The 12249-nt window shown below is 45.6% G+C and overlaps 1 protein-coding gene across 1 annotated transcript in view; it reads right to left on the reverse strand.

Annotated features, from left to right (window-relative positions):
- Positions 1-12249, reverse strand: part of SLC6A9 (solute carrier family 6 member 9) — a 1267030-nt gene that overhangs the window by 1055466 nt on the left and 199315 nt on the right. The gene's annotated exons all lie outside the window — the stretch shown is intronic.

The following is a 12249-nucleotide window of genomic DNA, read 5'->3' on the forward strand; positions in this document are numbered from 1 at the left end:
TCCTACATATATACTATCACAACCCCTACACATTCCACAGGGTTATCTCTATACAGTCCTACCACCTCTAACAAACCAAACATGCACTCTCATCAAATAATTCTAACACTAGCACTCACCATCACTGTCCATTTAACCTCACGCTACTTGAACAACATTACAATCTCCAACATAGGTCACCCCACCTCAACCTCACTTCCAACATTCATTAACTACTCCTTACTCATCTCACCTTCACTCTTTAACCACATCACCTATGGCCTACACCCCTGCAGACTCTTCCATTATCAAAGCAAATCTAGGGTATCCCTACAATGTGACTTAGCCTTCTCCAAATACCTACAAACCATTATAAACAGTGCCTCTCACCTGCTATGCAGTGGCAATATCAACCCCAACCAAGGTCCAATAACAAGTCCTACAAATCACAAGAACCAGCCTAGAACCAATACTAGCCTACTTAAGAGAAAATCAGATATTCTAATAATAAATCATAACATAAGAAGCATCCTTAACAAAACTATTGAGCTCCATGCAACCACAGCATTATACTTACCTGACATCATCTTCCTCACAGAAATATGGCTTAAACTACACATTAAAATTAAGTACATCCCCCTGGTTATAACATACTATAAAAAGGCCGTACAGCTAAAAGAGGAGGTGGAGTTGCTCTCCTATATCAGAACAACATCAATGTTGAACTATTTAACATAGAAATCCCTGCATTTAGTAATGCAGAGATACTACTTGCTAAGGTAAGACTAAATACACAAAAACAGCTAAAAATCTTGGGATCATATAACCCTACAAGAGATAACATCAAAACCATAGAATCTCTTCTCCAATGGACATCAGAAACCCTCCCCATGAAACCATTATACTAGGTGACTTCAATATCGATTGGATCTCACTTAAAATCACCTCACCCCTCAAATCATATTAACCTTTATGGATTCTCACAGCTTATATAAACCCCTACTAGGGTAGACAAAACCTCAAAAAAAGAATCAATACTAGAATGAATTCTCACCAATCGCCCATCTTTCACTCATAATTTCGGTACACTACTTGACACTCTAAGCAACCACCTCCCAACCTTCTTCATCACAGACCAAACTAAACTCACTAGAACTAGCTCTTTTAAACACATCAGATACACTAAAAACGTCAGGGCTGACAACCTTAATACAGCCCTTAAACACTGTAACTGGTCCCCTCTTTTAACACTTCATTTAGATGAAGCAGTTGAGTATTTCAACACTATCTTCTTAGGCCTTCTCAACCAACTTGCTCCACCAAGACAGATCTGCACTAAAACCATCCATGCCCCATGGCTTACCAAGAGCACTAGGCAACTTATCAAACAAAGGGACAAAGCATCAGACACCCGGTGCAAAAAAACCACTATTCCTAATAGGCAAACATTCTTACAACTGAGAAACACCGTAAAAAAACAAATCAGACTAGACAAAAAAATACTATAGTGAAATTCAAACTAAGCATAATACCAATCCACAAGAGTTCTGGGCTGCTATAAACAGTATTCTTCAACCAGGTAAAGCACTAACTCCTCATCCAAACATAGACACTACCTCTATAAACACAGCCAGACAATTCAATGAGTTCTTTACCAACTCTATATTAAAGCTGTCAACAGACCCACACACCTGAACTTTTAGTTATGTACTCACCATAACTTCAGATGTTTGGGATCCATCTCGCCTACATTCTGAATGATGGGTTCGGAGCCGATCCCTCGGCTCCGACTCGGCACGCTTATGCCAAAGAGCGAAGTCTCTTATTGGCTGAGCTTACTATATCCCAGGATGCACCACTACCAGTCCCCCAGATCTAGTTTGTCCGCATACATGCACACACGCATACCCTGCTTATATAACATCGTCAGATGAAACAAGATAAAAACAGTTGAACTCAAAACCGTTCAGTCTCTTCCGGTGTGCAACGCAGAGGGAAGGAGGGTGGGTATAAGGAATGTAGCTGAGATGGATCCCAAACATCTGAAGTTATGGTGAGTACATAACTAAAAGATGTTATGTGATCCTATCTCGCCTACATTCTGAATGATGGGACAGCGCCCTAGCACCTGAATCCTGGGTGGCTCACTGGAAAACACTCCTGAGTACCGTGGAACCAAATGATGCTCGTCCTTTAGATGCCACATCCAATTTGTAGTGGGAAATGAAAGTGTGCGGGTTGGACCAAGTAGCCGCAGCACAAATTTCCGATATAGCGAGCTTGGAATGAAAGGCTATAGAAGTAGCCATAGCTCTGGTAGAATGAGCTTTGATAGATGATGTAAGTTGCTTATTCAAGAAGAATAGGCCTGAGTTATGCAATCTCTGATCCATTTTGAGATAGTAGCTTTTGTGATGGTTTGGCCCAATTTATTATCTGAGAAGGACACAAACAACTGGTCTGACTTACGAAGTTGCTGAGTCCTGTCTAAATAGAAGCGTAATTGCCTGTGAACATCCAATTTATGGAGAGTGTATTCTGCTTCATTAGAGAATTTTGGAAAGAAAACTGGTAGCTCTAGAGATTGTTGAAGACAGAAACTAGAACAGACCTTTGGGACAAAGGATGGATTAGGCCTAAGTGATACTCTATCCTTGTGGAAAATCAAGTACGGTGGTTTAATAGACAGGGCTTGAAGCTCTGAGACTCTTCTTGCAGAAGTAATAGCCACTAAGAATGCCGTTTTCCAAGACAGATATTTTAATTCGCATGTAGCAGCCGGTTCGAAGGGGAGATGTTAATGCGTGAAGCACCAAATCAAGATCCCACGGAGGTGCAGGATGAAAAACTGGTGGTCTTAACAGACTCGCACCTTTAATGAACGTTTTGCATAGTCTGCTGCTCATCAAAGGAGGATCCGTGGATTCGTGGAATTTAGAGATAGCCGCTAGCTGGACTTTAATAGTTGAGACAGAAGATCCCTGATTAAACAGGGATGTTAAGAATTTCAAAACCTCTGGGACAGGAGCAGTGATAGGGTCTAAGCCCTTGAGTTGAGCCCAGATAGCAAACCTCTTCCACTTACTGAGGTACAATTTGTTAGTGGTGGGTTTGTGGGCGAAAGATAAAATGTGAACAACTTCCGGGTCTAGTGTGTGCCTTCTAACTAAGGTTGGAAGTGGAGGAGCCAAGCTGTCAATTTCAAAGATTGAAGGGACTGATGCCAATGTCCCGACTGATGGATTAGCAAGTCCGGGATCAGGTCTAAGGTCCACGGATCGTCCACTGCATGCTTTTCAGGTAAGGAAACCATATCTGACGAGGCCAGTATGGGGCAATCAGAATCATTGAAGACCCCAGTTGAGAAGCTTTTTGAATAACTTTGGGAAGGAGTGGAATTGGAGGAAAGGCATAAAGTAGCCCTGTTGGCCAAGGTTGTGCTAGAGCATCCATGGCTGGTACTTCCTGATGTGGAATCAAGGAGAAGAACCTTTGGCACTTGGTGTTTTGTGGAGTTGCAAATAGGTCGCAGCACGGCGTCCCCCATCTCTTGAAAACCTGGGCTGCTACTGTGCGGTTTAGAGACCATTCGTGAGGAGAGAGAATTGTCCTGCTTAATTTGTCTGCCAATACATTTGACTTTCCCGGGATGTGGGTCGCTACCAAGAAGCGGTTGGTAGCTACAGCCCATTCCCACACTCTCATGGCCTCTCTGCAAAGGGGATACGATCTGGTCCCTCCTTGTTTGTTCAGATACCAGACCACCGACATGTTGTCTGTGTGGATGGCGATGATGCCCTGAGGAAGAAACTTGTGTAAGGCCTGTAGGGATAGAAGTACAGCCCTCATCTCCAACACGTTGATGTGGAGAAGAGCTTCGTCCGGAAGCCAGGAGCCCTGAACTAGCCTGCCCAGACAATGCCCCCCCCACCCTATCTGGGAGGCATCTGTCGTCAGGGTAACCACTGGAGGGAGAACAAAGGGTTTTCCTGATCCAAGTTGGATGTCTGAAGCCACCAGCGAAGGTCCCTTTTGCATATTTCCGTAATCATGATGTGATGATTGAGGGAAGATCCTGAAAGGACCATTGAGTTGACAAGAGCCACTGAAGAATCCTCATGTGTAATCTTGCTAGAGGAACTAAAAGAACCGTGGCAGACATTGAGCCTAAAACCTGTAGGACCATCCTGGCTGGGGCTTTGGATCTCGAGATCAGAGCTTGAACTTGGCCCTGTAAAGTTCGGATCCTTTCGGCAGGAAGAAAGACGCATCACTCTTGCGTCTAGCTCTGGTCCTATAGACTTTCTGCGGTGAGCGGGCAGCAAGCCAGACTTTGGCCAATTCAAGGTAATCCCAGGGAAACACCCAGGAGATGGTGGCTTTGAGGTTGTCCATTAGTAGATGCCTGGTGGTGGCAGTCAGGAGCCAGTCGTCGAGATGGGGAAACACTTGGAATCCAAGACTTCTCAGGTGAGCCGTCACTACTGCCAAACACTTGGTGAACACCCTGGGGGCTGTGGTGAGACCAAAGGGCAGAGCACAAAATTGGTAATGACTGACTCCCAGGCTGAAGCGCAGATACCTTCTGGATGCCTGATGTATCGGTATGTGATAATAGGCGTCCTTGAGGTCTATGGAGCACATCCAAACATCCTTCTCCAACAACGGGAGAATGGATTGTAACGTGACCATTCGCAATTTGGATTTCGTGGCGGAGTGTCTCAGCCTGCTGGGATCCAATACTGGTCTCAGGTCCCTGTCTTTTGGCACTAAAAGAACCTGGAGTAATTTCCTGATCCGATCTGGTCTGTGGGGACCGGTTGGATGACTCCTTTTTCTAGCAGCTTTAAAGCTTCTGCGGCTGCTATTTCCCTTTGACTGGGTGGTGGGTCCGGGATTCTCTTGGACGGTGGGGGTGAGTATGTGAATGGGATGGTGTAACCTCCGGCAATGATCCGAAGCACCCATCTGTCCTGAGTGATTGACTCCCAGGCTTTTAGGTGCTTGGCAAAACGACACCCGACTGGCTCCGGAGCAGCACAGCCGGGCAATCCCTCATGACGTGTGGGAGGCTGAAGAGCCACGAAAGGACTCGCGGTCTCCAGAATTGCGGGGCCCTCTGCCGCCTCTGGGACGGCGTCTCCCTGAAAAATTTCCCGCCCTCTGCCTCTGGACGGGGAATCTTCCTGCTGTTGGGAGAAAACTTGCGAGATTTGAACCACATTTTCCCCTCCTTTAGCCTTGGGGTAAGGCCGAAAGGGAGTGGAATAACGGGCACCTACGGCAGATAACGTTTTTCCCTCTTGCTCACAGCGGGTAAGGGTGTCTTTCACCTTAGGTCCAAACAATGAGGACCCATCAAAGGGAGCGTCGGCGAAGGAAGACTTGAAGGCCTCTGCAAACTGACACAAGCGGAGCCAGGCTTGTCTACGTAGAGCCACGCCTGTGCCTGCCGCTCTACCCGCCCCTTCGGCCGCATAGGAAATGAGCCTCATGGACGAGTTAGAAATTGACGTAAGGATAGCCAACTGAGAGCTAACCGACTGGGCTAGCTGCTCAGGTAGGTTACCCGAGAGGGAATCTGACAACTCCTTGACCAGATCCCTCTGAAGCCTGGTAAAATGTGCCAAATAATTCAGAGACCTTAAGGTGAAGGCCGCTGAAGTTAGGGTGCGCTTCCGCCTATCCATACTCCTAGACTCCTTATTAGGAGGATGGACGGACGTTGAAGCCTCTGCCACGTCCTGTTGTGTAGCAGATGCCACCACCATGGCATCTACAGCCACGCCTTTAGTAAGGAACTCCTTCTCGGGGAGCAGACAAAAATTTATTTGGACGAGAAGGGACTGGTTCCACGGTATCTGGATGTTCCCACGCCCGACAAACTAAATCCAGGAGCTCGTCAAGGGCGGAGACACCCAGGAGGCGGAGGGCTGAGCTCCAAAGGCCTTGAGGAGCACTGACTCGTCCGCAGAGGGGTTTGGATATCCAGCCGCCTCGTTGTTTGAGGATCTCTAAGATGTCTGCAAATGAGACATCATCCGAGGGCGACTGGGACCCCTCTGCATCATCCATATCAGTGTCCGATGTAATAGACTCGGGGAGTCCACGTGCTTCCTCTTGCACGATCTCTTCCTTGGGGTTCCTCTGAAGACAACTCCGAAGAACCCTCAGGAGGAGGGGAACCCCACTGGGGTAACCTCAGGCCTCGGGCTCCGCTGGCTACGGACAGGGAACTGCCAAAGACCCAGTCTCCACGCCCAGGGAAGGTGCTGGTAAAGCCGGAGAGATGGCCGAAGAGGACTTGGCCAAGGCACTCCTCATGGCCCTGAAAGCCGGACCCCCAGAATCCTGGGAGAGTCCGGACTCCGGAGCCGTGATAGCCGACGGAAGTCCCGCAGCCGAAGCACCGAGGGGGAGGCTCGGAACCGAAAGCATAGGTCCCGAAACATCACCCCCGGGTCCAGCCGAAGAAGTCCGCGTACTAAACTCGGACCCGAAGGCCCGGGTTGGAGTAAGGGTCGGAGCCGACCCTGAGATCTCCACCGGCTCCAACAGCACCTGCTCCGACGGAGCCGAAGCAGTCGGAGGAGGAATGGCAATGGGGTGGGCCAAGGTCATCGGCTCCGAAACCAACTGGGTCGGAACCGAAACAAATTTTTGGAAGACTGGGGACTGGAACAGTCTTTGGAGCACCCTGTCGATGTCAGAATCCGACATTCTCGAAGACCGAGAGGAAACAGAACGGGTTCGAGAAGGCCTCTCCATCGGCCCCAAAGGGCTAGGGGACCGGCTCTGAGGCGACTCGATGAGTATCGGCGCCGAGGAATACTCACAGCAGATTCCATCGGTGCCGAGGTAGACTTCGCCGAGGAGGAAGTGTCTGAGCGGCGACCCTTGTCGGCTCCGAGCAGCGGAGCCGCGAAGGTGACCACTCGATGCCCCAGCCATCGGCTCCGAAGCCAGAGGAGTCGATACTGGTGGCATCGAGGCAGACCGTTCAACCTCGGCTCCAAGTCTTTGGAGCCGAAGGAGAGGCCTGCCTAAGTTTCTTGGTAGTCGGATCCGACGGACTGGTCGGAACCGAAGCCCTTTTCTTTTTGACCGGAGCAGGAGAGGATGCCAAGGCTTCTTCAAAGGAAGGTTTAACTAACCCCTTAAGAATCAATTTATTTTTCCTCTCCTGGAGGACCCTTGAGGAAAAAGCGTGACATACGCTGCATGACTCCTGCAAGTGCTTTGCCCCGAGACAATATACACAGAGCGAATGATCGTCTGTAATAGACATTTTAAACCCGCATTTCGAACATTTTTTAAAGCCCGAAGGCCTAGGGGTTTGAGACATGATGTTACACAATTCTAGTCACTTTGATAGGAAAGTAAAGAACTAAGATTACTGATGGTAAAGCTAAGCTTACAGATATAGCTTAATCCTGTAAAAAAGGACAGGGAACTCTAAACAACTATAGAATCACTAGAGACCCTGTAAAGTTTTAAAGGTTGACAGTCCTGGAAGGCCCTGGATGGAGGGTGGCCGAAAACAAATTCAACCCAATCACACACAACAATTTTTTCAATCCAAACGTACACAAATGAGCGATAGCCGTTAAAACAGCTTTTGTGAGCAAAAAACAGCAAAAACTGACAGAAAAGTTAGTTAATAAAAACTACTCAGCCCAGCCAGCTCGAGACCACGTCTTCGCAGGGAAGCGGCAAACGAGATCTGGGGGACTGGTAGTGGTGCATCCTGGGATATAGTAAGCTCAGCCAATAAGAGACTTCGCTCTTTGGCATAAGCGTGCCGAGTCGGAGCCGAGGGATCGGCTCCGAACCCATCATTCAGAATGTAGGCGAGATAGGATCACATAACATCCCCCATTATACTATATAACCCATCAAATAGCACTAACTCCTTCACCCTTCAACCTGTACCAACTTATACCATCTACAGACACCAAACTTAAACCCACCACCTTAGCAGTAGACAAACTACCTGCCATATTGTTACAAATAGCCGCCTAAACCATTTCTTACCCAGTCTCTATAATCATTAACAGATCAATCTCAGAACAAAAGGTGCCACTTCTCTGGAAAATCTCCTATATTAAACCAATACACAAAGAGGACAACTCGAATGACCTAACAAACTACCGGCCTATAGCTATACTTTCCCCACTGGCTAAAATACTGGAAAAATGTATCCACACCCAGGTCCTAATACAGCTCCTCTCCAACACCCCCCCCCCCCCCGCAAAGCTAACCACCATGAGAAACTTCTCCAAAGCTTACTCTGGGCTCCTAAAAACAGAGGTAACTAACTTCACGGCACCCATGTCAATGGAAAATAGATGCATGACCACCGAATCATACACCAATGCACTGTCTGAACACGTACATAAATGCATGGAACTAGTCATACCCAACAGAACCAAGATGCTCTCCTTCAAAAAAAGGAAGCCCATCTGGTTATTCACTGCCATTAATAAACTCTACAACAGAAGGAAGAGACTGTTGCAGAAAAAGGTGAAGTCCCAAGACTGGAAAAACTCCCTTATTAGCCTCAACAAAAACTTGAGATTCCTCATCAAAATCTCTAAAGCCAACCATGAAGGCAGAATTGCGGCAGACACTAAAAGCAACCACAAAGCCTTCTAAAGTTATATCAAAAATCTCCACAGCAATACCCAGGTTTGTGCTGAGCTACTGCACACTGGTATCTCCTATACTAAGCTAACAGATATTGCCAACATACTGGCCGACAGATTCAGTGCCAACTTTACCCCCCCAAAGGACCAATCACAATACCACATGAATTCCAGGCACCCAGCATTACTGCAGCACAGGTTAAAGCTGCATTGTCCAGGGCCAAGAATACAGCTTCTATGGGACCAGACAATATCCCTGGATGTGTTCTATATGAATTACAAAGTGAACTGGCACCAGATTTGTGTGCCCTGTTTAATCACAGCCTCAGTCAGGCTTTGTCCCTACCAAATGGTGCACTGCTACAGTCATCCCTCTCCATAAAGGGGGAGCGACTATAGCCTGATGAGTCAGATATGTAAGGCTATGGAGTGCATCATCATGGACCTAATTAACAAGGATATAGGGAATCTCCAAACTCTAGATCCCACACAATTTGGTTTTGTGAAAGGTAGATCATGCCTGCTCAACCTAGTTGACTTCTTTGAGTCAGTCACCAGAGCTGTGGATGATGGCAAGGCAATTCATGCAGCCTACCTCAATCTGGCCAAGGCCTTTGATACCATTCCCCATTCAGGAATTATTGATAAACTCACCAAACTAGGCATCAACCCCTATATCATCAGGTGGGTTGCAAACTGGCTCACAGATAGAACCCACAGTGTGAAAGTAGCAGACTCCAAGTCAGACTGCTGACCAATCACAAGTGGAGTTCCACAGGGATCGGTCTTGGATCATCTCCTGTTTGGCATCTACTTCTCAGAAGTCCAGGCCAACACAGAGGGACTCTGGCTGACCAAGTTCACAGACGACTGCAAGCTGGGAGCCATTATTAACTCCCCAAGTGATGTAGACATCCTACAGAAAGGCGTCACTGAAACCAATGACTGGTGTCGAAACCATGGCCTTAAGCTTAATGCCAAAAAATGAGTCATCATCCCCTTTGGGAAAAACTCAGTTTCCACTAATTACTATGCTGATGGGAGCCCACCGAACACAGAAGGCGTTATAAGAGATCTGGGGACACAGGTTGACAGCAACCTCTCTTTCGACCACCACATTGCCACTGTGGTCAGAAAGTCCTTCTATGTGGCACATCTCATTACCAAGGGTTTTGTATCCAGGAAGAGAGGTCATCATCTCTCTCTACTCTTCCCTCATTAGGCCAATCATCGAGTATAATGCCCCATTTGGCATGTACCTCACTAAACACATGCAATAGCTGGCAGCTGGAAAGGCCACAAAAGTACCTCATGAAGAGGATCCTAGGTCTTAAACACATGTCGACTCAAAAAACTGCAGCTATTCTGTCTCATATCGTCTGCTAAGAGGCAATCTCTGCTTGACTTACAAAGCCATGTCTGACGCAGCTCTGTTAAAAATGCTACATCTAAAGAAATCCAAATCCCTCTACACCACATGCTACAGAGATCTCAACCTCATTACCACAATCAACAGAACATGCTGGAGGGACAGGTTCATAACCAAGAGACTGCCCATGCTCTGGAATAGACTTCCCATACATGTCAAGCAGAGTACCTCGCTGGCCCTTTTCAAGAGAAATCTTGATGAGTGGATGGGAAATAGAAAGTTCACCCCGGGGATCACTCCAGTGGCTCTACTTGATAGAGGTACTGGGAACTAACATTGGGTGGCACGATGCCTGGGCACTTCTATGGGCTAGGCTTGTAAAGGCTCCAGGGCCATTAGCCTAGTACAGACCTGTGAACCTATGAACCTATGACCCAATTAAGCAATTCATTAATTAAATAACATATTTCCAATTACATTCTTTATTAAGACCAAATGGTTCCAAGGTATTATATTTCAAAATAAATATTGTTTCTTTTTCAATAACTTAGTCTTACTAATATCAAAACATTCACCTACCAACAAATTAACTTTTTCCAATACACACCCCATCAAGCAATCTGGCTTAGCACCATGAAATTCTACAAAATGTGCACCCAATGAATTATCTAATTTTTTATTTTTAATATCTCTAATATGTTCTTGAAGATGTGATTTAAAAGACTGACCAGTCTCATCAATATAAAATAACCCAAAAGCACATTTTAGTGCATATACAACTTCTTCAGTGTTGCATGGATAGCATCTATTCAAATAAAACTTAATACCATTATTATCAGGGACATAGCTTACATTTATATGTGCTTGTGGGGGGCTTGCCCCCCAGCAAAAATGTAATGTGAATGCAGGAGTTACTCTTACCTGAGCTCCTATATGGACATCACGTTTGATATTCGGCAAAAATGATGAATCTGCTGAATTCATTCATCAGATTTGACATTTTCACCTAATTAATATGCAGGGATTCAACATTACCGTTTGATGTTTCAAATGTTTTTTGTTTCAAATTTTGAGATTTTAATAGTAAACCTATACACATATGTTTTAGCATATCCTTTAACTGCAAATATGTTTTGTTTATTTCTTATGTAATCCTGTTCACCCGAGCTGTGCCAGCAAATGATCCATTGAGATCAGTCTGCTATCCCAGTAAACAAATATAAATAAATAGTGTTAGTGACAGACGTATCTGAACTCTGTGCATTGATATTGTCAGAGAGATTTTCTGAAGCTAGTCAAGTGTACCTTCTTAAACAACGTGTGTCATAGCTGCTATAGCGGTTATATCAAAAGCCTCATAGCAGGACCTAAGTGCACACAGGACAATGAATTCAGCTGATTTGATACTGGCTACTACATCTTCTTTTACTTCAGAATCAACAAAGGTGTTAATCAATTCTTTTTCTCATAAACAAAATTTTGATAAATTAAAATATGATTTTGACAGTTATGACCTCTTTCCACTAATGTATTAGAAATATAAATCCTTACAGTATACCTGTCAAACAATCTACCTTTTTAGTTATTTAGGATGGTGCAGTGGTGCAGCAGTAGCATAGTCACCTAACAGCAAGAGGTTTGCCAGTTTGATTCTCAGCTGGAGTGCCTTCTGTGTGGAGTCTGCATGTCCTCCCTGCATTCGTGTAGGTTTTCTCCGGGTACTCCGGTTTCCTCCCATGCTACAAAAGGAAGGTAGGTAAAAGTGTTATGGGAATGGAACTTTGTGGGGATTTAATCAGGTTTTGTGCAGGAGCACAGCCAGTTGTTAGGTGTTTTCTTAGTAATTGTTTGAATTTGGGGATGTTATTAATGTTGAGGACGTGTTGATGTATGTTATTCCAGATTTTGGTAATTATGTGTGAGTAAAGAGAATCACCATAACTGCTGTTAGACTTGCTGACCTTTAGAAGTAATTTGCTGGAAGACCTTAAAGATCTACTGCTAGTATAAGTTTGAACTAGTTTGCTGATAGACGGACAGTCCTCTGGGTGGAATACGGTTGAGTGTGTTAGTACTAAATGGTTGTAGTTTACTAAGGTGGGCAGTTCCAACCAACTGAGTTGGTGAAGTACGGTACAATGGTGGGGTTTAATAGGTTTTTAAGAAAATCTGAGGGATTTTGGATGTGCTGAATTCCATAGATGCTGGATCTTATTTCAAGTTATAATAAACAAAGGGACTCCCTTTATCATATTT

This window comes from Protopterus annectens, chromosome 10.part0 (assembly GCF_019279795.1).
Source record: "Protopterus annectens isolate FY-2018-M chromosome 10.part0, PAN1.0, whole genome shotgun sequence".
NCBI classification, from domain to species: domain Eukaryota; kingdom Metazoa; phylum Chordata; order Ceratodontiformes; family Protopteridae; genus Protopterus; species Protopterus annectens.